This window comes from Periplaneta americana, chromosome 9 (genome assembly GCF_040183065.1).
Source record: "Periplaneta americana isolate PAMFEO1 chromosome 9, P.americana_PAMFEO1_priV1, whole genome shotgun sequence".
NCBI lineage: Eukaryota > Metazoa > Arthropoda > Insecta > Blattodea > Blattidae > Periplaneta > Periplaneta americana.
The window spans coordinates 155,074,958-155,096,413 of record NC_091125.1 but is presented as its reverse complement, the minus strand read 5'-3'; the positions used below and the strand labels follow the sequence as shown (position 1 = coordinate 155,096,413).

At 39.2% G+C, this 21,456-nt stretch overlaps 1 protein-coding gene across 4 annotated transcripts in view; it reads right to left on the bottom strand.

Moving 5' to 3' along the window:
* LOC138706642 (serine/threonine-protein phosphatase 4 regulatory subunit 1-like) overlaps positions 1-21,456 on the bottom strand; it is a 439,770-nt gene that overhangs the window by 264,029 nt on the left and 154,285 nt on the right. Inside the window, exon 1 of one of the 4 annotated variants that reach the window (XM_069836183.1) lies at positions 968-1,337. The exons of the other annotated variants lie outside the window; for them this stretch is intronic. The gene's annotated coding sequence lies outside the window, so the exon portion shown is untranslated. Of the gene's footprint in view, positions 1-967; positions 1,338-21,456 lie in introns of those variants that run through there. 4 annotated transcript variants of the gene reach the window in all.

Here is a 21,456-nt window from a genome sequence, read left to right as displayed (position 1 = left end):
CTAAATTAGTGGGAAAGCAGCAAAATATAGAATAATTTTCGAAATTATACTGAAAATTTATTTTTGAGTAGGTAGAGGTAGAGCAAGACATTGAATATAATCTTCTCTATAGTCAAAGATCATATACAATTTCGGCTTTCCACGATTTCTATTATAAGTGAATATCCAAAAACAGCAAGCACACTCCTTCATAAAATCTGAGAATACTTAAGTAGCGCGCCAAAAGCGGTGTACAGGAATGAAACACATTATTGCCTAAACAATGCTTCAGAATAATTTTACAGGAATAACAACCAAAAACAAAACATTTTGAAAGAACGAAGCTTCCTGCGCATTTCATGCAAAATCAGCCACCATGTACGAATTCGACTACATATTATAAGTAAACATCTCTTATCACAGCAACGGTCTTCAATCCATACAAGATGCAACCGCTTATTAAAATCGTCCTGTTTACACATGAGGACATAAAATTACCACGTTTACTGGACTATAAACCTACGAAGAGGTAACAAATTTCGGATTCACATACACAAACGCAATTCACCAAGAGTTGTACCCTTTTATGGTTCAATAACGTTTTGAAACTGAGAATACCGGCGAGACAGCACAGCTGCCCATCTCAGGCACCATGATTGGCTACAAGGAACATTTCGAAATACAACTGTACATTATCGCTGGCGTAAGAAACATCTTCGCAGCACCAAGTCGCGATCGCAGCGTACACGGGCACACGACAAAATACAGAAGTAACGTAGAGAGGACCACAACACCAGACTCAAGGTTAAATATACCCACAACAGAATAGTTACGCTACATAAATAGACCTTGTCTTCACGCGCCTAAGCCAAGGATGCATTATCAAGCCAACTCGAGCGAAAGCGATCGATGTGGGCACACAAAGCGTGACTTGCACATCCAGGCCGAAAATTCCTGGCGGGTCCTCTTTCCAGACCAAACAACATACCTTTTCCTCGCATTGCATCCACCACGACGCCGACATCAAAATGGCACTGGGAAGACCGTTTCGGATCCCGCGTTAAATCCAAAGCAGCACGTGCGAAATCCACTAGATCAGTTCGGCGGGCACCACACCACTCAGGTCAAACCACCACACATAAGAGAAACTTTCCACCAACGATCTCGCGTCCACAGCCGCCGCCGCCATGTCGGTTTTCTGTTTGTGAAGGCCGCAGCAGTAAAGTAATCGCGCACACACATACACACACTCACAAACTCCGTCACATCCGGTTCGTGCCTCCACCTCGCGCGGGAACGAAGCTGGCGGGCTTGCCTGTAGTGTAGTACAACAAGGGTGGGGCCAAGCCTCCAAACTATCATGTCGGCCGGGCTCCGCACACACAAATGTCTTCACTTTCTCGCAGCTCGCCTCTGCACATCGATCGCTTCTCAGTGTGTGTGCGCAGTAGGCGATTCTCAACTGTCACGGATATTACGTAACGCGCGCCGCTCTAGTGGCGGGAAGCGGGGCCATTCGTCGTCGCGCCGAGGCAGGTACAATTCCGAATATTCGGGCAAATACAACAAATCGTGCAATATGCACGTGCACAGGGAGAACAACGTCCGGCCTCCACGCGAGGGACCGTGATACAGGAAGCATCTCCGCGAAAATCAGGCTCGGGGGTAAGTTCACCCACTTACTAGTCATTTTTTTCTTCCGCAAATTCGGACTCTAGAATAGACGATCCATCGAAACCTTATACGAGAATAGGAACAAGAAATAATATGAACATCAATAAAGAGTAAAACAGGAAAAGAAACAATATCTATTACAGAAAGTTACTGCACTCTAAATGTCACACAATGAGAAATTTTGCAGGATAAAACATTAAGACTTTTCTTGCCTGTCATTAATCTGTAGTAAACACTTCCAGATAAAGATGATGATGGATGTGGAATTGCAAACCTACTACGAAAATTTATAAATTGTGAATTTTAATTCGTGTTTGTGGAATAATCTAAAAGTATATTTTTGTAAATAACTGAATATGATTTAACTAGATATTATGTTCAATACTTTTAGAAACAAGGTACGTTCTAAAGCAATGATTATTTTTCAGGTGTCCTGTTGAACAAATTTTCAGTCAATGTGTATGATACTGGCATCCTTGAACACCCTCAACATCAGCTTCTAAGATAATGGTGTGCAGTGATTAAAAAACACGATTTTTGAGCAAGCCGAGTTTAAAGTGGCATTTTACACTCACCGGCACAAGAAGTGAATGTTAAAATGCTGTTTTATTTAACGACGCTCGCAACTGCCGGGGTTATATCAGCGTCGCCAGTGTGCCGGAATTTTGTCCCGAAGGAGTTCTTTTACATGCCAGTAAATCTACTGACATGAGCTTGTCACATTTAAGCACATTTAAATGACATCGACCTGGCCCGGGATCGTCAAAAAGTAAATAAAACACTTCAATTTTCTTGCTTTTTATTATAAGATCTCAGCTTATGTTTCTAAAAACCATACCTACCGAAAATATTTTGGTTACCACAATAATATAGCGATATTTTACCAATATTTCGGTTAATAACAATTAAACTGTTCTCCACTCACAAAACATACAGCCATTTCTATCAATGAATGCCTTAAATAAAAAAAAATGAAGTCTTTCGCCTGTGAGTGTAACCTAATACTGTACTAGACATATCTCACTGTCAACAAATTGTTAACAGAAGTTTAAAAAATTGTTACTGATCACATGCGTAATTTAGCGACTCGATTTAGGTTGCTTCTCTGCACTCAATCCTCAAAACTCTTTGATCCTTATCAATGCATTACTGTTCAACCAACACTTCTCAGGAAATGCAGCTGCATTTGGTGTGATGTGATGGTTCACTGAAAATACTTTTCAAAGAATACATTGGGCCAATTCTGGGTCAAAGATACTCCTGATAAGTTAGGTGTCGCAGCCACACAGCCGAACGCCTAGAATGTCGGCTACCCATCATTGGTAATCCGTTTCGAATCCCTGTGCGTCCAAGTGCATTTTGTGGTGCACAATAACGTTATTTGGTGGCAGATTCGCGGGGTACTCCCATTTCCCCTACCGGCTTTCCACCATTGATCCATTAATAATCATGCTGCGCTATGTAGTTCGTCTCCCATGGTACGCTGACAAATCCTACACTAGCAAAAAGATCAAAACTTCGGCGCATCTTTTCTAACTGCGAGCTTCGGTGTTGGAAGCGCACATAAAGGTCTTGCGCACTACATTTAATCATGTTTCCCACCATGAGTGAACAGACGTTTGTGTTTATCGCTCTTCTGCGAATGGAATTGATATACCGGTGTCTTGTCTTATATCAACAATACTAATTAGCGCGGCGAGTATACTAAACACAAAGCACACTCTTAAGCCTTGGGTTTTCTGAACCGACGCATGCGACGTTTCTATAACTGCTGCGAGGCGCGAGGTCTACGCACCTCGCAACTACAGAAACCACTCACTATCTCTCGCGGGGCAGGGCATAGTTGCGCCCCACGGTCAGATAAAATGCAGCAGATAAAAAAGGGTCCCTGTTTAGTGGGCATAGTTGCGCCCCGTTCCCATCAGGTAGAGAAAAGGGCATGGCATAGTTGCGCCCCGAAGAAATCAGGTAGCAGAAGGGACATGGCATAGTTGCGCCCCGATGAAATAGGTAGAGAAAAAGACATTACGGAAACTCGAGCCTCGTAATCAACCAACCTTATTGATTTCTTATTCGATTTAATATTTATTATCGATACCGTAAAAATGAACACCGTGAAGTTTGCAGTACTTTATTAACTGTTTTTCTACTGTTTATGCAGTGATTATCAATAGCCTACCGTTAAAATGAACGCCATAATGTTGGCAGTATTTTATTAACTGACATATTCAAATGAGTGAGCCGTTGGCATTTTATTAGTAATTTTCATACCGTGTGTGGCGTATAGTGAGAACAATTTAAAATGAATGTAAAGTTTAGTGAAAAGGGTAAAGAGTTGATAATTCACAATAGTTCTAAGTTTCAATATTTGAAACCCTGCACCGCAAGTTAACATATCGATGTACAAACAGAAAATGCAGTTCATTTATTGTGCGATCGATAAAAAGTGTTATTTTAAATAGCAAAATTGATCATATGCTAGGCCTACCTGATTTCAATGCAGTTATCACTGTAATATTTTTAAGTAATTTGTTTATATTATGACAATCACTTTCGTGTGTACTATGCACATCGGGGCGCAACTATACCATGTCCATTCTGCTACCTGATTTCTTCGGGGCGCAACTATGCCATGTACCTTCTGCTACCTGATTTCTTCGGGGAGCAACTATGCCATGTCCCTTCTGCTACCTGATTTCTTCGGGGAGCAACTATGCCATATCCCTTCTGCTACCTGATTTCTTTGGGGCGCAACTATGCCATGTCCATTCTGCTACCTGATTTCTTCGGGGCGCAACTATGCCATGTCCCTTCTACTACTTGATTTCTTCAGGGCGCAACTATGTCATGTCCCTTCTGCTCCTGATTTGTTTGGGGCGCAATTATACCATGCCTAGGCCTCTCAATTGACCGCGGGGCGCAACTATGCCATACCACTCTCGCGTAGTCCGCATTTATGGGAGGCAGGCCTCGCACCTTGCACGCCACTTGCGTCGGTTCAGAAAAACCAAGGCTTAACCTGTGTTATCCCGATGTGTATTCGCCCAAGAATGTTTACGAAGGTGAGTCAGTTGTAGAAGAACATAGAGAGTGCATTGTAGCTTCAGTATCTAATAGTTGCCGATATTAACCTTTGGAGTGGGACGAAAATTAATTAATCCCAGATAATGTTGTCCTTTCAAGTTATCTTCTGACTTCAGTTGTCTGGATTCTGGAACTATCATAGATACGTAGTTTTACAAAGAAGTTCTGTCGCACAAAATGCTTTATAAGTTCCAGAAAGGAGACAGTGGGCATGATCAGACATACAACGAAAGGAAAATATTTTTTATTTTTACCTCAACTAGTCCTCCTCTTGTGAACCAGGACGCTCGTCCTCTGATCATGCGCACTGCCTCCTTTCTGGGACTTGTAAAGTATCTGTGCGACAGAACTCTTTTCTGAGACTGTACATTAGTCACCATCGCTTTGAAACACGTATCGGTCTGAGATGGCGATTTCTCGGAGCTGTGATTTTGGAACTATAGTCACAATAGGTACCTGTAGCAAACGTATCACAGGGACAAAACCACAGGTCATTAAATCACACTCGCTCACTATTATAGGCTATCTCTGCCCGTGAGCGACGTCATAGTTTAGGCCCGTAACACACTTGCAGAGTTTTCGCCAGCGAGAAATGTGTTGCGAGAAAATTAAAAAATTGATAACATGGATTCAAATTGACGTCCACACACTGGAAGAGATTCTCGCTCGAGGCAAAAACCTCGCGCGAGTTTCTCGCTGGGATCGCTAGCTCAGCGAATTTTCTTGACACATTTATCAAAGATGTTTGACATTTATACTCTTTATGACGATTGAATGTAGAAAAAGATATCACAGGTGGCGATGAATTGTAATGTTTTTATTTGAAAATGAGGAAAGATGGCTGATAATCGAACTTGTACGATGTCACCCGTAGGCCTATTTATAGGATACACGGGATGAAAACTATAAAAACACGAAACTTAAAGAAGAAATTTGGAGACAAATATCAGATTATCTGAAAATAAATAGGGCTATATTTTATTTTTATGAGATTTAATAGTATTAATTAAACATTTGAAATAATGTATCTATAGGATGTGTTAACAGTTTACATAATTTTAATCAGAACATAGCAAAGAATCCTCTATCATATAATGAATGGCAAAAAACTGTGGTCTATTCAACCTGAAATACTGTAATGCCTAAACGTATCATCATTCAAATCGAAACCAGTGTCCAAAACTCGCCCTTATTTTCGTAAGATACAATGTGATTTTCAGATATTTCTGGATTTAATTTTAGGCCTACGTTTTCTTTTCATTAACAAAATATGTTCATGTAACTCGATTTTCTCATCATCTGAATACTCAGATTCAACATAGCGTTCGTACATATTTGTAAAATATGACAATATACTTACAGGTTATATATTTAAGTACGACAATATACGTAAATACATAACCTATAATATTTCCCCCAACGAGTCATTACTATAATCAGAAAAAAATGCTTTCTGCATGAAGGCAGTGCATAGATGATCATACCGAGGTGTGATCTGTGATAGCGAGAACTCGCCAAGTGTGTGGAGGAAGGCTCTTCGCCTCTTTCTCGCAACACATTTCTCGCTGGCGAGAACTCTGCAAGAGTGTTACGGGCCTTACGTCGGGAAGAGAGGAAGCAACGGTTGTACTACTTTAAAAGAAGTTCCCCAAATGCTGCAACACACATATTACTATACTAAATGCAGCAATTCTGCTGGGCTCAAAGCAACCAGATGTATTTTCCTTTTTTGGTACTCAACATCCGCGACCAAAATAAGCACTAGAAACTCAACGGTCAGTCATCGGCAGAAATAAAATACAAAATCAATATAATACACCATGTTTCATAAGGGTTTTACTTTATTGTAAGTAAACTATTGAACTTACGTTAATGAAACAAGTCCAGAACGAACGAGGAACTCAAACAGTTTGTGCGTGTATGTTTTTTAAGCCCAGAGTTCACATTCCTGCCGCTAGGCCGCTTTGTTTTGTACAGCTGCACCTCGTATTCCTCATTTTTGTGCAATGGCTCCTACGCTTGTGGAGAAATCGTTGTGCGTTTTGGTATTTCACACTACTAATTTAGCTATTACTGGCCTACATGCATTTCGTAGAACATTCGAAAGAAAAAACCCAACTAGTCAAAATTCAATTCGCAAATAATTGAAAGAAACGGGTTTTCTGTGCAAAGGAAAAATAATTGGTCGCCCATCAACCTCAGAAGAAGGCGGGGATCGTGCGGACATGTTTTGTGTGCAGCCTAAAGAAATCGACAGCAACTTTACCTACAGAACTGGGCATGTCAAAAACAAGTGTAGCCCCCACGATCACCAGACCTGACACCGTGTGACTTCTTTTATGGGGTTACATCAAAGACAGGGTATTCATGCTACCGGAGATCTAAGGCAGCGTATCATTGCAGCAGTTGACACTATCGACTGGTCCATGTTGATGCGAATGTGTGCCGTGTCAACCATGGCATACACATTGAACACTTGTAGGTGTAAAAAAAACTGTTCCGAGTTTCTTGTTCGTTCTGGACTGGTTTAATTAACGTAAGTTCAATAATTTACTAGCAATAAAGATTTTTAACTCCTCACATCTTTATGAAAGACTGTGTATGTCGCCCAGTTTCGGGAATGAAACTACAGTTGTATTGGTTTGAATGTTTTAGTTTTGTTTCAGTTTACAAATGAACACTGTAGATTTATGATAAGAAGTAATTAATGAAGAGCATGCAATATATTTTCTCTTCATATGAAGCGACATTCCGAAATTAGTAATAATCCCCACTCACAATAAATTGTTCACTATCGTTCTCTCGAAGCGTATCGTGTCTATTGTTTTAACATCGCAAAACTCGCGATTACAAATCAAACGAATGGTTCCACTGGTCTGTAGCTACTCTCGATTCCGAAATATTATTGAGAGGCAGCGCTTTGTGATCGCAGAAGTTATATTGGTTCATGTCCTAACTACTAACACTAATTAGGCTGTGGCTCGTAGTCTTGTTACAGTGTCATTTTTTGTTTCACCACTAACTCCAGAACCAGTGTCCATAATCGGTGCAAGGGAAACATATTCTACGTCACAAGTTAGTTGGAGGGGGGGGGGGAAACCTTGAAATACTCGTATCTAGTACCATTATGTTCTGCTTATCTTGTGAATAATTCTCAATATTTTGTGTATGAAGAACAAGTACACAAAACATCTCGACGTTCATCCAGGGGACTAAAATTATGAAATATTAAACCGATGTGGAAGAGATTGTTCGAGAAAAAGAAAGCACAATTTCACCCTTTATGCCTATCTAAGCCCAACATTTTTTTCTGTGTTACTGTTGGACAGGCCTTAATTTGTTCCATTTGTAATGTTAGTAAACTAATTTAATTTTTATTTCCCCGCACAGGTTAATAACTATCATTGGTACATCAATCTTTTCAAAAGCACGAAGTTAAAAGTCTGGTTTTTGGAAAACCACAGTCCGTAGATAATAAATTGGGAACCACTATTCCAGAGGCATGTAGAGACGGCACTAACACGGGGACATAGGTGGGCTACTGGTCATTCGAAATTCACCCGTGTATGTGACGTATGTGTCCCCGAGAAACACTGCACACATATTCAGTGTACAGTCAAAAAATAGTAATAAGGGTTATAATTGTGACGATATTGATATTATTAAGGTTGGCAGCACTTTTTCCTTCACTAAACTACACACGTGGTTCCAGCTTCTGATTTATGAAGTCTTGAGAACACAAGTTCCCTGGCCCCGCACATCTAGTAGACTAGAGCAAAAGAAAGTTTCGCTTTTATTTTACGACTTTTCGAACTGCAGTCGTCGGCCCAGCTGTATCTCAGTCACTCAGCCCGAGGTAAGGTTTTCATCCCAACATTCCCAACACATCTGCAGTTTGTGATGGGTAATGTGGCACAGACAACTTCTCGCCGTATAGGGTGAAGGTTGGTAATATTGTGATAGTTCTTTTTGAGAATTTATTACAATTTTACTGAGTGAAAAAAGGACTGGTTCTGTACAGAAACATCCACGAATATTCTCGATCTTCCTCTCGCTCAGTAAAATTATAATAAATTCTCAAAAATAACTATCACAATATTATATTCATATCACAATTTACCAACCTTTACCCTACTTCCGTTTCTTTGATATATTATTTGAGATTCTCAAAAGTGATCGAACTGTTAATTTATTTGAATTTTTACAAATGAGGTGTGGACTTTCAAAAGGCGGTTTTGTACACGTTTTGTATTTAAGAAAAATGCAAAAAGTCGCTGTATGGAAAATGAACAAATATCCAAACCAGCTTCATACCTGTGGAACTGTGAAAATTACTGCATTTTGACGCCTAAAATCTTACTATAATATAGCTGCTTACATTTAAAATATATATACAAGACTTTCTCTTTTTTTTTTAAGAGTGCGTTTTGAAAGTCACTCAACTACTTCTTACCATCTGGCACATAAAACCTGTAGTATGCACGAAACATTATCAAACATCATAAATTGTAGTCTAAAAGTCCCATATTTTTCAAGATATCGCACAAAAATACTGTGAACAGGAAACTGAATTAGGAATATAAATGTATGAATAACATTAAATATTCTAACCTACGGTTTTAATTTGAACTGTATTTGAAAATCGAGCAACATTGGTTTGGATTCAACTTAACCCCTCTGAATATACAGTACATGCAAGACGGCAGAAGACGTAACTGTGGGATATATTAGGAATTTCACAGTGAGTTTATACTCATACCGGAACCTTTACCTGCTGGGATTTAGTGTGATTATGTTTGTTAAACCATAATGAATAACGATAGTAAACTACGGCGAAAAGTGAACGAGGTGAGAAAAAAAGAAACACGGGCGAGGGGGGAGGGGCAAAAAATAGGAGAGTGGGAGGAATCCGATAAGCAGAGAAAGGCGAAAAAAAAAATCGGACAAGAGAAGAAAGGCAATAAGATCGGACAAGGAGACAAAGGCGAAAAGATCGGACAAGGAGACAAAGGCGAAAAGATCAGATTAGGAGAGAAAAGCGAAAGATCGGACAAGGAGAGAATAGCGAAAGGTCGCACAAGGAGGGAAAGGTGAAAGAACAGACGAGAGAATTTTTTATTGGTTATTTTACGACGCTTTTTCAACTGCTATGATTATATAGCGTCTGAATGAAATGAGTGTGATAATGCCTGAGAAATGAGTACAGGGTCCAAAGCCGAAAGTTACCCAGCATTTGCTCTTATTGGTTTGAGGAATAATCCCGGGAAAATCTCAACCAGGTAACTTGTCCTAACAGGGATTTGAATCAGGGCCCGCTCGTTCCACGGTCAGGCGTGTTAACCGTTACTCAACAGCGGTGGCCTCACAAGGAGAGAAAGGCGAAAGATCGGACCAGGAGGGAACAACGGGAGAAAAGGTGGAAAAACGGACAAAGGGAGAAAGGCGAATAAAATTTAAAAGGGGATAAAGGCTAAAAAAATAAGTCGACAGGGAAGCAAAGATTAAAAAGTCGACAGGGTGAGGAAGGCTAAAAAAAAATCGACAGGGGAAGAAAGGCTAAAAAAATCGATTAGGGGAAAAGTCGAAAAATCGACAATGGGAAAGGCAAAAAAAAATAGACGATTAAGGGGGAAAAATGGACGACGAAAGACAAAATGGACCAAAAAGAAAAGCAAAAGCATGAAAAAAGGAATAAATAATGAGGGAGTGAGAGATGAAAATGAGGTTGGGTGACGGATGAGAATGAGGAGTGAGAAGAGACCACTATTTTCCTTTTTTCTAAGAATTAAAATGCCAAAATTCAAGCCGGTACAACAGCGAACCGCTGGAAATACGCAAATTACTGCCAGCCTCAAACACAGCTTAATAAGGCGGGTTTTCCTTCGGAAATTGGGAAAGTAGGGGAAGGAGGAAGTTGAGTAGATAAGGCTGCTTTCACAACACGACTTGCAAAGCAGACACGACCCTGAAACGTGTCAATTCCACCCAAATCCCCTGCAAGCACATTTCAATTCTCTTTCTCAAACAACGATTCTTCCGAACTACAAAGATAATTCAAGTCTATGAGAAGTAATGCTATGGAGAGAATAGATGAACGGTACGAAGAATCAAAGAGCACAGAGATCCCTCGGCGGGAAAAGGTACGTCATGAATTTTAAATATAAAGTAGATCGTTAATAAACCTTCCTTCGGAAAAGAAATAGAATATAGGTACTATTTGACACAAAAGTCAATTGACAAATAGGAAACATTACCAATTGTAAAACTTAAATAATTATACGTAAAATAAACACAGTACATAAACAAAATTGAAGCAAGCAATGGTACGGAAAACAATGCTACAGTTAGTTTGTGTTTTGTTTCATTTATTGTTTGAAGCTGTTGAGTTATTATTTCGAGTCGAGTAAATAGTTGAAGATAATATTCTTTATTATTTTCAGTTGTGATATTGATACTCATTGAAAGTTGAACAGATCATGTTGAATCCTGAACAGAGTGGAGCTAGTACTGTTCTGTGGGGACAAACACAGGACAAGAGAAGTTGCAGGAAAGTTCCATCGCCGTCATCCTGACATTCCAAAATCATTACACCAAAATGTAGCCAAATTATTGTATAGATTTAAAACAACTTTCACTGTACTCGACAAGAGACGAATTGGTCGTCCAAATCTGCTACTCGCGGAGCATTCAATAGACGTGATTGCGAAGATTATGGCCAGCCATAAAAGGGCAGTGCGCTATGTGGTTCGAGAAAGTGGTATCAGTAAAGAATCTGTTCGCAGAATATTGAAATCTATACGTTTTCACACCTACAAATTACAGCATTTACACACAATGCAAGAAGAGAATCCACTCAAAATGCGAACATATTGCAACTGGATCACACAGCACTTGCATACTGATCGATCCTTCCTTCAGCATGTTCTGTTCAGTGACGAATGCTTATTCTTTTTACATGGGCACTCTCATACACAAAATGCAAGACGGATGTGTGCAGCTAACAACCCTGGTGCTCCAATAGTTATGGTGTGATGTGGAATAATAGGTGATATGGTTGTGGGACCATATTTCTTTGATGGAAATGTAAACCAACACACACATGGGGAATTGCTGGAAAGCATTGTAATGAAGTTCCTATATAATTTGCCACTGAACAAACGGTTAAGAATGTGACTTCAACAAGATAGTGCCACGGCACATTGTGCTCCAACAGTTCGACAGAAATTAAATGAGATGTTCGGTGTGTACTAGGTTGGACGAGGTGGACCTGTCGTGGCCTCCACGGTCACCAGATCTCACACCTCTTGATTTCTTCCTATGGGGATTTGTAAAACAACACATTTTTCAGATAGAGCCTACATCTATAGATGACTTGAAACAAAAGATCCCACCTGAAACACATATAAGCGTGAGAGAAGAATGTCAGGATCGAGTGAGGCACTGTCTTCAAGTAAATGGAGCACATTTTTAAAATACTGTATACAATTGTATTTCCAATTAGAGTAATGTTTCCCATTTGTCAACTGATTTTTGTGTCACACGGTATTTATGATACGTAAATAGTACTTTTTCGAATGCGAGGTTCCCAACATTACTCGCACATTTCAAAATTCACATACTACGTATGTTACGTCGTGTTGTGATCTTATTACACAGGGTCCCACTGTGGAAACGAATAATTGGACAGAATGTTAGTAACATTTCAAGTTCCTCATTATACAGCTAATGCGATAAGGCCTACACTTCAAAATCTTAGCCTACTAGCTTTTATTTCTTCCTTCTTGCTTCTAAATTTCAAAGAAATTAATATTTTCTTCGATGTTATTTGGAACCTAATATGTGAATTCTATTCTATCTGAATACAGTTGAATGGGACAGTGAAACTTGACAAGGAAAATCTATTACCTGAAACATTTGAACGAGAGAAAAGTTTTCTGGTATTTAACAACAATACATACTATTTCCCATGTGTGCATCTAATCCGCCATGACTAGACTCAGCCTGATTAAATAAATAAATACTCCCATGTGTATTTCGCATTTTTTTTCAGTAATCAAGTCCATTTCTGCAACATAACTTTTGAAGAGTGCTTAGTTTCACATTTTGAAATGAGATTAACGTATCCGAATCAGGCAAATAATTTCAGAACCTCGGACCTGAAGCAGAATCTAGTTCACTATGATGGTGAAATTTTATCGCATTAAAAGCAGACGATGATGTAACTCAGAGGAAGCCCATTCGACTCCGAGGTCGAGAGAACCCCGGTTCAAACCCGAGTGGCCCGTACTTTTTCAATTATATTTAATCCCTAATTGTTTCATAAAGTTATAAATAAAGCAATTCCCATAGCACCTTATTTATTTTGTGTATCAAACAGGCCTGCCACCGGCGTAGCTCAGTTCGCTGACGCACTTGCCTGCCGATCTGAAGTTGCGCTCGGGCGCGGGTTCGATCCCCGCTTGGGTTTTTTCCGAAGTTTTCTCCAACCGTAAGACGAATGCCAGGTAATCTATGGCAGATCCTCGGCCCCATTTCGCCAAATACCATCTCGCCATCACCAATCCCAAAGATGCTAAATAACCTAATAGCTGATACAGCGTCGTTAAATAACTAAAACAAACAGTAGGCCTAACACTGAATGGACTGTTTTATTGATCCATTGCAATTACAGTGACTAAAGAGTCATTGCAGTTGTAACTGTTGTCGTGTGACATCTGGCGGCAAAGAATTAACAATCTGCGCTAACAGTTGAAAACACTTTTCACACTAGTGTTAGAAGTACGGTACTATTCTCACAATATCGTATAAGTCTATTTTTAACTCGCTTGTCTTACTTATTTATGGTTTTTAAGGAACCCGGAGGTTCATTGCCGCCCTCACATAAGCCCGCCATTGGTCCCTATCCTGAGCAAGATTAATCCAGTCCCTACCATCATATCCCACCTCCTTCAAATCCAATTTAATATTATCCTCCCATCTACGTCTCGGCTTCCCCAGAGGTCTTTTTCCCTCCGGCCTTCCAACTAACACTCTATATGCATTTCTGGATTCGCCCATTCGTGCTACATGCCCTCTCCATCTCAAATATCTGGATTTAATGTTCCTAATTATGTCAGGTGAAGAATACAATGCGTGCAGTTCTGCGTTCCTAAGATAGTAATAATAAGTGATGAGAAATATGCAAATGCATATTAGTATCGGAAATGCATATCTTAATAAAAACTTACTAATTGTACTTACATATTTCATATTTAATTAAAATAATTTACGCATGGTTGTACGTGCATATACGTGCATAATTTTGATTATTGTATTGAAGACTGTTTTTTTACTTTTATGGATTTCGGTAAAACCCGTAGTAATTATTTACTTTAGCTTACGACGCGTTTTCTCGACAAAATTTATTCAAAGCTCCTTGACTTGACTAGGGGAATATGTACAAACTACTCAAATTGAGCTGAAGACAAAACTGATATGAATTTAAGATACGTATATATTTCTGGGGAGACTTCAGTGTACGGCATAGGTGATGGACGACTGAAGTTAGTGTATTATTCTGACGCTCCTTGTATGGAGGGCGTTGTGATGTAGGTTTTAATGAGCTGGTCTACCATTTTGTCTTGTGCAAATTTAAATAAAATGATTCCCGCTCAATGTAAATAGTTTTTACGTCTTCCCCAAATCAAATCAAGGAGTTCTGAATAAATTTTGTCGAGAAAAAGCGTCGTCAGCTAAAGGGAGAAATTATGGTCTGAAGAAGATGTGGCAAATTAGCGAAGTTCTTCATTGATACGATAGTGATGTGGACGTTAATGCTATTATATTATCTGATAAGTTTTATCCCCCCACTTCATGTTAGGTATAAATAAACTTTTCTATACACATGTTTATTTTTATGGATAAGAGAAACAAGTTGGATCCTGAAAAACATGGGAAAGATTATAGTGTCACAAAGTTTCACAAAATGAAGAAAGAAAAATAATGAATTTTCTGTATCAAGTTGGTTTTAATTAAATTAGGAATAGCCAGTAAGGCAATAACTAAAAAATTAAAGTGACTATATTTTTCTTTGTGTTCAATAATTTGAATATTTCCCATTGTATTGTTAGTGTTTTGTTTTTCGTGGGATCCTATCGTGGGAAGGCAGAGGACGGACACTGGAAAGTTTTCTTTTCTCAATCGTACTATCAGGGACTGGAATGTTTTACCTGCAGACTTACTAAAGGCTTTACCAACAACCAAAAATGTATTTAAAAATAGGCTTAAGGACCTTACTAATAGACGGTAATTATACACAGTATTTAAAGGGTGTAAATGATATGTTGTTATTGAAGTGTTGTATCAGTGAAGAATTATGTTGTGTCAGTGAAGTGTGTTGTATCAGTGAAGAAGTATGTCGTGTCAGTCAAGTGTGCTGTGTAAGTGAAACGTGTTCCTGTCAGTGAAGCTTTGTAGTTTATAGTGGCAGTGCATAGTATTTGAACAGTGAAATGACTGTAATTTGAAAGGTACTTGTGCAGATATGAACATATCATACTCGTGGGTTTTAGTTCGATCTTAGTTTTAAGGGGAGGTTGTAAGCTGATTTGGATCAAAATTAACATTCTTTGGTTTTTAGCTGAACTAATTAAATTAAGAAAAAAATCGGTAGGTTAAGGAAGATCACAACTACAGGTGTGCAAATTTTCATAGATGTAGATTGAATAGTTTCTGAGATAAGAAGTGTACCTGAAGTTGCTAAATTTAACACGGCGAGGATAGGGCTTACAACCTCCCCTTAAGATACAAATTAGATTTATTTCAAATGTTATTTTAAGTGATCGTTTCATTTAATTTAGTATATTCCCTGTTGTTATTATTATTATTATTATTATTATTATTATTATTATTATTATTATTAACTATTGTTAGTATTAATTATTAGTATTATTATTAATTGTATTTTTAATTAATAAGTTTATTATTGTCATTATTGAGTAATTAGTTACCACTGCCACCGGGTATATACACACTGCAGTGTGAATAAATACATACACATACATACATACATACATCGGATTTTAATGCACATGTACGTGCGTATTTCGGCATTTTTAAGTTCATATTTGCATGCATATTTTAGGATTTTTAATGCATATAATTCTCAATATTAGAAATAGTAAAAATTCTTAAAGTGTATACAAATGAAATATTTCAGTTTTCCCTGATTTCAACTGAGCCCTATCTGCATATAATAATCGTTTTCAAAAACTCTAATATTATTTCCTTCATAACCTATCTTCGGACAGTTCACCACCACCAACAACATCTAGTAAACGACGTCCATCATTATACGAGTTTTTAGGCTTTCACGCTGACTCTGATCGGATAAATACTTCCATCATTATTACATGTACCCCAACCGAATACGCTGCCTTGTGCCTCTCACCTTTCCTATGGGATGAAATTAGAATTTCTACAATAGTTGAGGACTAAACAAATGCCGGAAAGCATGTACATGTACGTACTGTGCAGAACGCAAGTAACATGTATGTTTGCAAACTGTTCTGAATCCCTCTCACTGCAAACAAAGTTTCGCTAAGTACAGCCCTTACACGGAGACTCCGAGTCCTCCCAAGAAGTTCGGTTAGTTAAAACTTTTAAATCACATTAACGCCGTTTCAAAATTAAGAAGACATCCGACGTAACATTCGCTTCAGTTCTAGCAGAGACCAAAGATATTGCTAAACCGCAGTCTTACTTACTTACTGGCTTTTAAGGAACTCGGAGGTTCATTGCCGCCCTCACATAAGCCCGCCATTGGTCCCTATCCTAAGCAAGATTAATCCAGTCTCTATTATCATATCCCACCTCCCTCAAATCCATTTTAATATTATCTTCCCATCTACGTCTCGGCCTCCCTAAAGGTCTTTTTCCCTCCAGCCTCCCAACTAACACTCTATATGCATTTCTGGATTCGCTCATACGTGCTACATGCCCTGCCCATCTCAAATGCCTGGATTTAATGTTCCTAATTATGTCAGGTGAAGAATACAATGCGTGCAGTTCTGTATTGTGTAACTTTCTCCATTCTCCTGTAACTTCATCCCTCTTAGCCCCAAATATTTTCCTAAGAACCTTATTCTCAAACACTCTTAACCTATGTTCCTCTCTCAAAGTGAGAGTCCAAGTTTCACAACCATAAAGAAGAACCGGTAATATAATTGTTTTATAAATTCTATCTTTCAGATTTTTTGACACCAGACTGGATGATAAAAGCTTCGCAACCGAATAATAACAGGCATTTCCCATATTTATTCTGTGTTTAATTTTCTCCCGAGTACCATTTATATTTGTTACTGTTGCTGCAAGATACTTGAACTTCTCCACCTCTTCAAAAGATAAATTTTCAATTTTTATATTTCCATTTCGTACAATATTCTCGTCACGGGACATAATCATATACTTTGTCTTTTCGGGATTTGCTTCCAAAACTATCTCTTTACTTGCTTCCAGTAAAATTCCCGTGTTTTCCCTAATCGTTTGTGGATTTTCTCCTAACAGTCTAGTCTTTTTAAAGCCCTATAACTAATTTCAAAAACGCAGTTTAGCCTTTCTACGGAGACGCACCTTGCCATCGTCAGTACATAACTCACAATCTTCTGAAATGAATTAAGTCACAACAAATACGTTTTCGTAAGCATTCTCACAGAATCCAACGATTTTGTTCTGCAGACTACGTAATAAAGCTGTCAGAGCTCTGCCGTGCATGTACCTGGTCCAGAAAGCACCATCACCAACGACAAAGAGAAATGTTATCCGTCCCATTACGACCTACACTTTTGAAGACGTTCAAAATAGGTGCCTGGAATTAATATGCACTCATCTGAGATCACTATCACAGCATCAGGTCTTCAGTCTCAAGATTTAGACGAGTTTGACTAAGTACTGTTACGCAGCTACGCTCGTGCGTGGGTTCGATTTCCGCTTGGGCCGATTACCGTACTTTTCAATATTTGTGTAATTTGATGTTCACAATATTTAAAGTATCATAGAATTTGTAACAAATTTATTGACTGGATTTCTACGTATTGTAGACAAAATAGAAGAAAAATAATCACCACAAAATCGCATGCCTATTGCTAGAGCGCGGCCCAGAGAGGTAAGTTTCGCTACACTGTCTCGGGATCACACTGCCAGTTCACGGCTAACAGACGACGTTTTGCACTGAGTGTTCCGTTCTTCCCCGAGAAGGTCTATGTACCAGCTACCCCTCCAGACCTCACACTCCTCTCGACTGTAAAACTACTTCCCGTCTCGTCTGTTCAAAAACTCAAAACCAGTGTAGTCAACTTATGCAAATTTATTATGGTACCCTACTGGCCAACGCTGTCTGAGGAAATCATTCCCATGACGGAGAGAGGTAGAGAGAACATCCTGTTAAGAGTTAATATAGCTGAAGAAAAGACAGGGAGGGGAGAAGGAAACAAGAGCATGGGGACGAGAATAGAGAGAAGGGTACAAAAATAGGGTGAAAAGGAGATCGGACTGAAGACGACGACGAGAGAGGAAAATTAACGTAGCACACGTTGAGGCGATGTTGACAGTGTGAAGACGAACATGAAGGCAGCTCACATGTCCTAAGGACCTTCAAATTACTGTAGGTCTGAACTGTGAGCCCTGCCCTGCCCCGCCCTGCGGCATCTTGACGACGCGCACCTTCCTTGCTACGAATCCATAACCGGCCGATTCCACCCGCAACGTCACTTCCGAGGAACTTCACGTCTTCTTTCCAAGGCGCTTTGCTTCTCTACGCTCTTTCAAAGTTAAGATGCTCGTTTGCGCTGGTCACTATGAAACGTAATTTTGAATAATTTGTATGCATTAGATATTTTCAAATTTATATTCGTAGCTCACATTGTTTTGGACGTCCTACACGTAATATTAAACACACAAGACAACTCCTGATGTAAGGTCTTAATGACTTCAATAGTCCACCTATGCCAACACAAGACTTCACTGGCAATGAAATCACGACCGTATCTATCAAAATAACATGAAGTTGTACACTGTAGGTATGAAGTAATGATAATGAAGTATTCAGAGGTCGGCAATTCATTCTCATCCGTTTTCTAGGATTTCTTCACCCGGCATTCATGACGTGTCGTCACCTACTATACCATACCTCACTACAGACTATTTTTCTTGTTCAAAACAGTATGAACCGTTGTACAAGTTCGGAGTACAATTAATGACTTCAGTGGTCTGTGTAAAGCTTCCCTGGGCTCAATATCCAATTTTTCTAAGAACTTAAGTTTCTGTTAATAAGCCCATTCAATATCTTATATGTTATAATATGAATGCTTAACATTGACGATGAAGGTGGTTCTTTTCATAGATTGTGAGGGACAATGCCCAGTTTATTTGATTAAATAGTAATGTTTTGTTTGTATATAGGCCTCCTGATATGCACGATGTCCACAGAAACATTCCGACATTATAAACTGCTATAATTTTGTACTACGCGTATTTACATTGGTGCCATTACAAAGAACGGCTCAAAAAATTTCAGGGAATGTGTAATTATAATTGTTGGCGGAAAGCAATAGAGGGCATGATAAGAAAAAGAAAAAAAAAGACGTTGTTCCCGCTCTTTTCGCTTGTCATTGTGGCATTGCTGGACAGAAGCAAATTGTGTTAAATGGTGTGAATGTTTACATTTCAACTCAGAGTGAATTCTGCAGCAATTAGAGAGTTATGGCAAACCGACTGGAACGTAGTTGGTGTGTATTGTACCACCTCAGAATCGTCTTGTCAGTAGGTGCCGCATGTTGAAACTCCCATCTGAAGACACGCTGAACTCTCACTACACTCCGTTTGCTATGGTATTCCAATACACACCAACTATGTTTCGTGGGTTCGCCATAAATCTCTAAATGCTACAGAATTCACACCGAGTTCAAATGTAGACGTTCAAACCCATATTTGCTTCTATCCAACAATGCCACAATGACAAGCGAAAGAAAGGGAACAGCATTTTCTCCCTTATAGTTTTTTCTTAATTTTTTCCGCCCACAATTACAATTACACATACCCTGAAATTCTTGAGTCGTTTAAATGGCACCGGTATCAATTTCGTAAAACGCATAGTTACAAAAAAAATTATACCAGTTTATAATAACGGAATGTTTCTGTGGACACATTGTACTGTACAGAGCTACAATAAATGACTCGTCGGACTTCAAAAGACTATTTTCCAAAGTATTACATATACAATAATGGTTTATAGATGAAAAGAACAGTTTTCATCGTGACACATCAGGTGGCAACACGAATGCAGTGCAGTTATAAAACGGCGACAAAGGAAAAACTTCTCTGTTTTGGAATATGCCAGGTCTGTTATTGCGGTGCAGCGTGCGTTGAAAAGAGAAATCATCCCAAACCGTTAGGTCATCAGAACATTCTGCGATGTATATTACTGTATTATAATGTACCGAAGTACATATGATATTTCCATGCAGATATTCTGCGTCATCATACGATGAAAGAGTAATGGAACGGAGAAAAATTCTCTCCGGCGCCGGGATTTGAACCCGGGTTTTCAGCTTATTCCGTCGGATCCCGGCCAACTAGTCACTCATTACGAGTGCACCTCAGCACATGTGTGGACTTCGGTCCTAGGTTCATAGATATCTATGACGTGGTGCAGAGGGCGGCCACTAGAGGGAACCCAAGAGTTGGAACTTAAAACTGAGACGATTCTTCCGACGCCGGGGTGGAATCCGGTGTGGCTTAGTGGATAAAGCGTCAGCACGTAGAGCTGAAAACCCGGGTTCAAATCCCGGCGCCGGAGAGAATTTTTCTCCGTTCCATTACTCTTTCATCGTATTCTGCGATGGTATATCACTACCTAAACTATGAACTTCAGCATTTTTGGACTGGGCGTCTAGGTGAGCATGACTTTGTTCGCATGCTCAACCAGGTCTCCTGACCTAACACCGTGCGACTTCTTCCTTTGGCGGTATGTTAAGGACCATGTTTACGTAGGTACTCCCACTGCCAACAGCATTGCTAGAGCTCAGGGAACGTATCACCGCTGCTACGATGATCTTTAACGGAGGATGCTACAAAACGTATGGTTCGAACTCGACTATACGTACCAATTGGACGTGTGTCTTGTGACCAACGGAGCACACACAGAACATTTGTAGTAGGCGACTGATAAAACCTGGAGTGTTTCATTTTCTTTTCATGTATCAACCATTATTATATGTAATACTTTGGAAGATGCAGACTTTTGAAATCCGATGAATCATGTATAAAAGCCATGTATAACATGGCCTGTAATACTGTTTTCATATTATAAGTCTGACTATATTCACAATAGAGCCTACATGTCTATTCACGCAGGTTAGACTATGATTGTCGGTGTCTCTTACAATTAATGAAGAGTCCGCTGCAAGAATGATGGACGTCACTTTCTTGTCGAAAATGAACCAAGACGTCAATACATAGCTTAAGACATACAGAATGTACATAGAGAGTTATATGGCATTAACACTGATAGTCATTGTCCAGTAATGATCGGAAAATCACAGTTAAGCTTTGAGCGCTAAGCATTTCAAACTTTCAATTGCTTCTGCTGCAAAATGTATTCCAAATGACATCCATCATTCTTGCAGTGGACTCTTCAAATATCATCATCATCACTGACAGTACCAGTATTAATATTTCTTACTC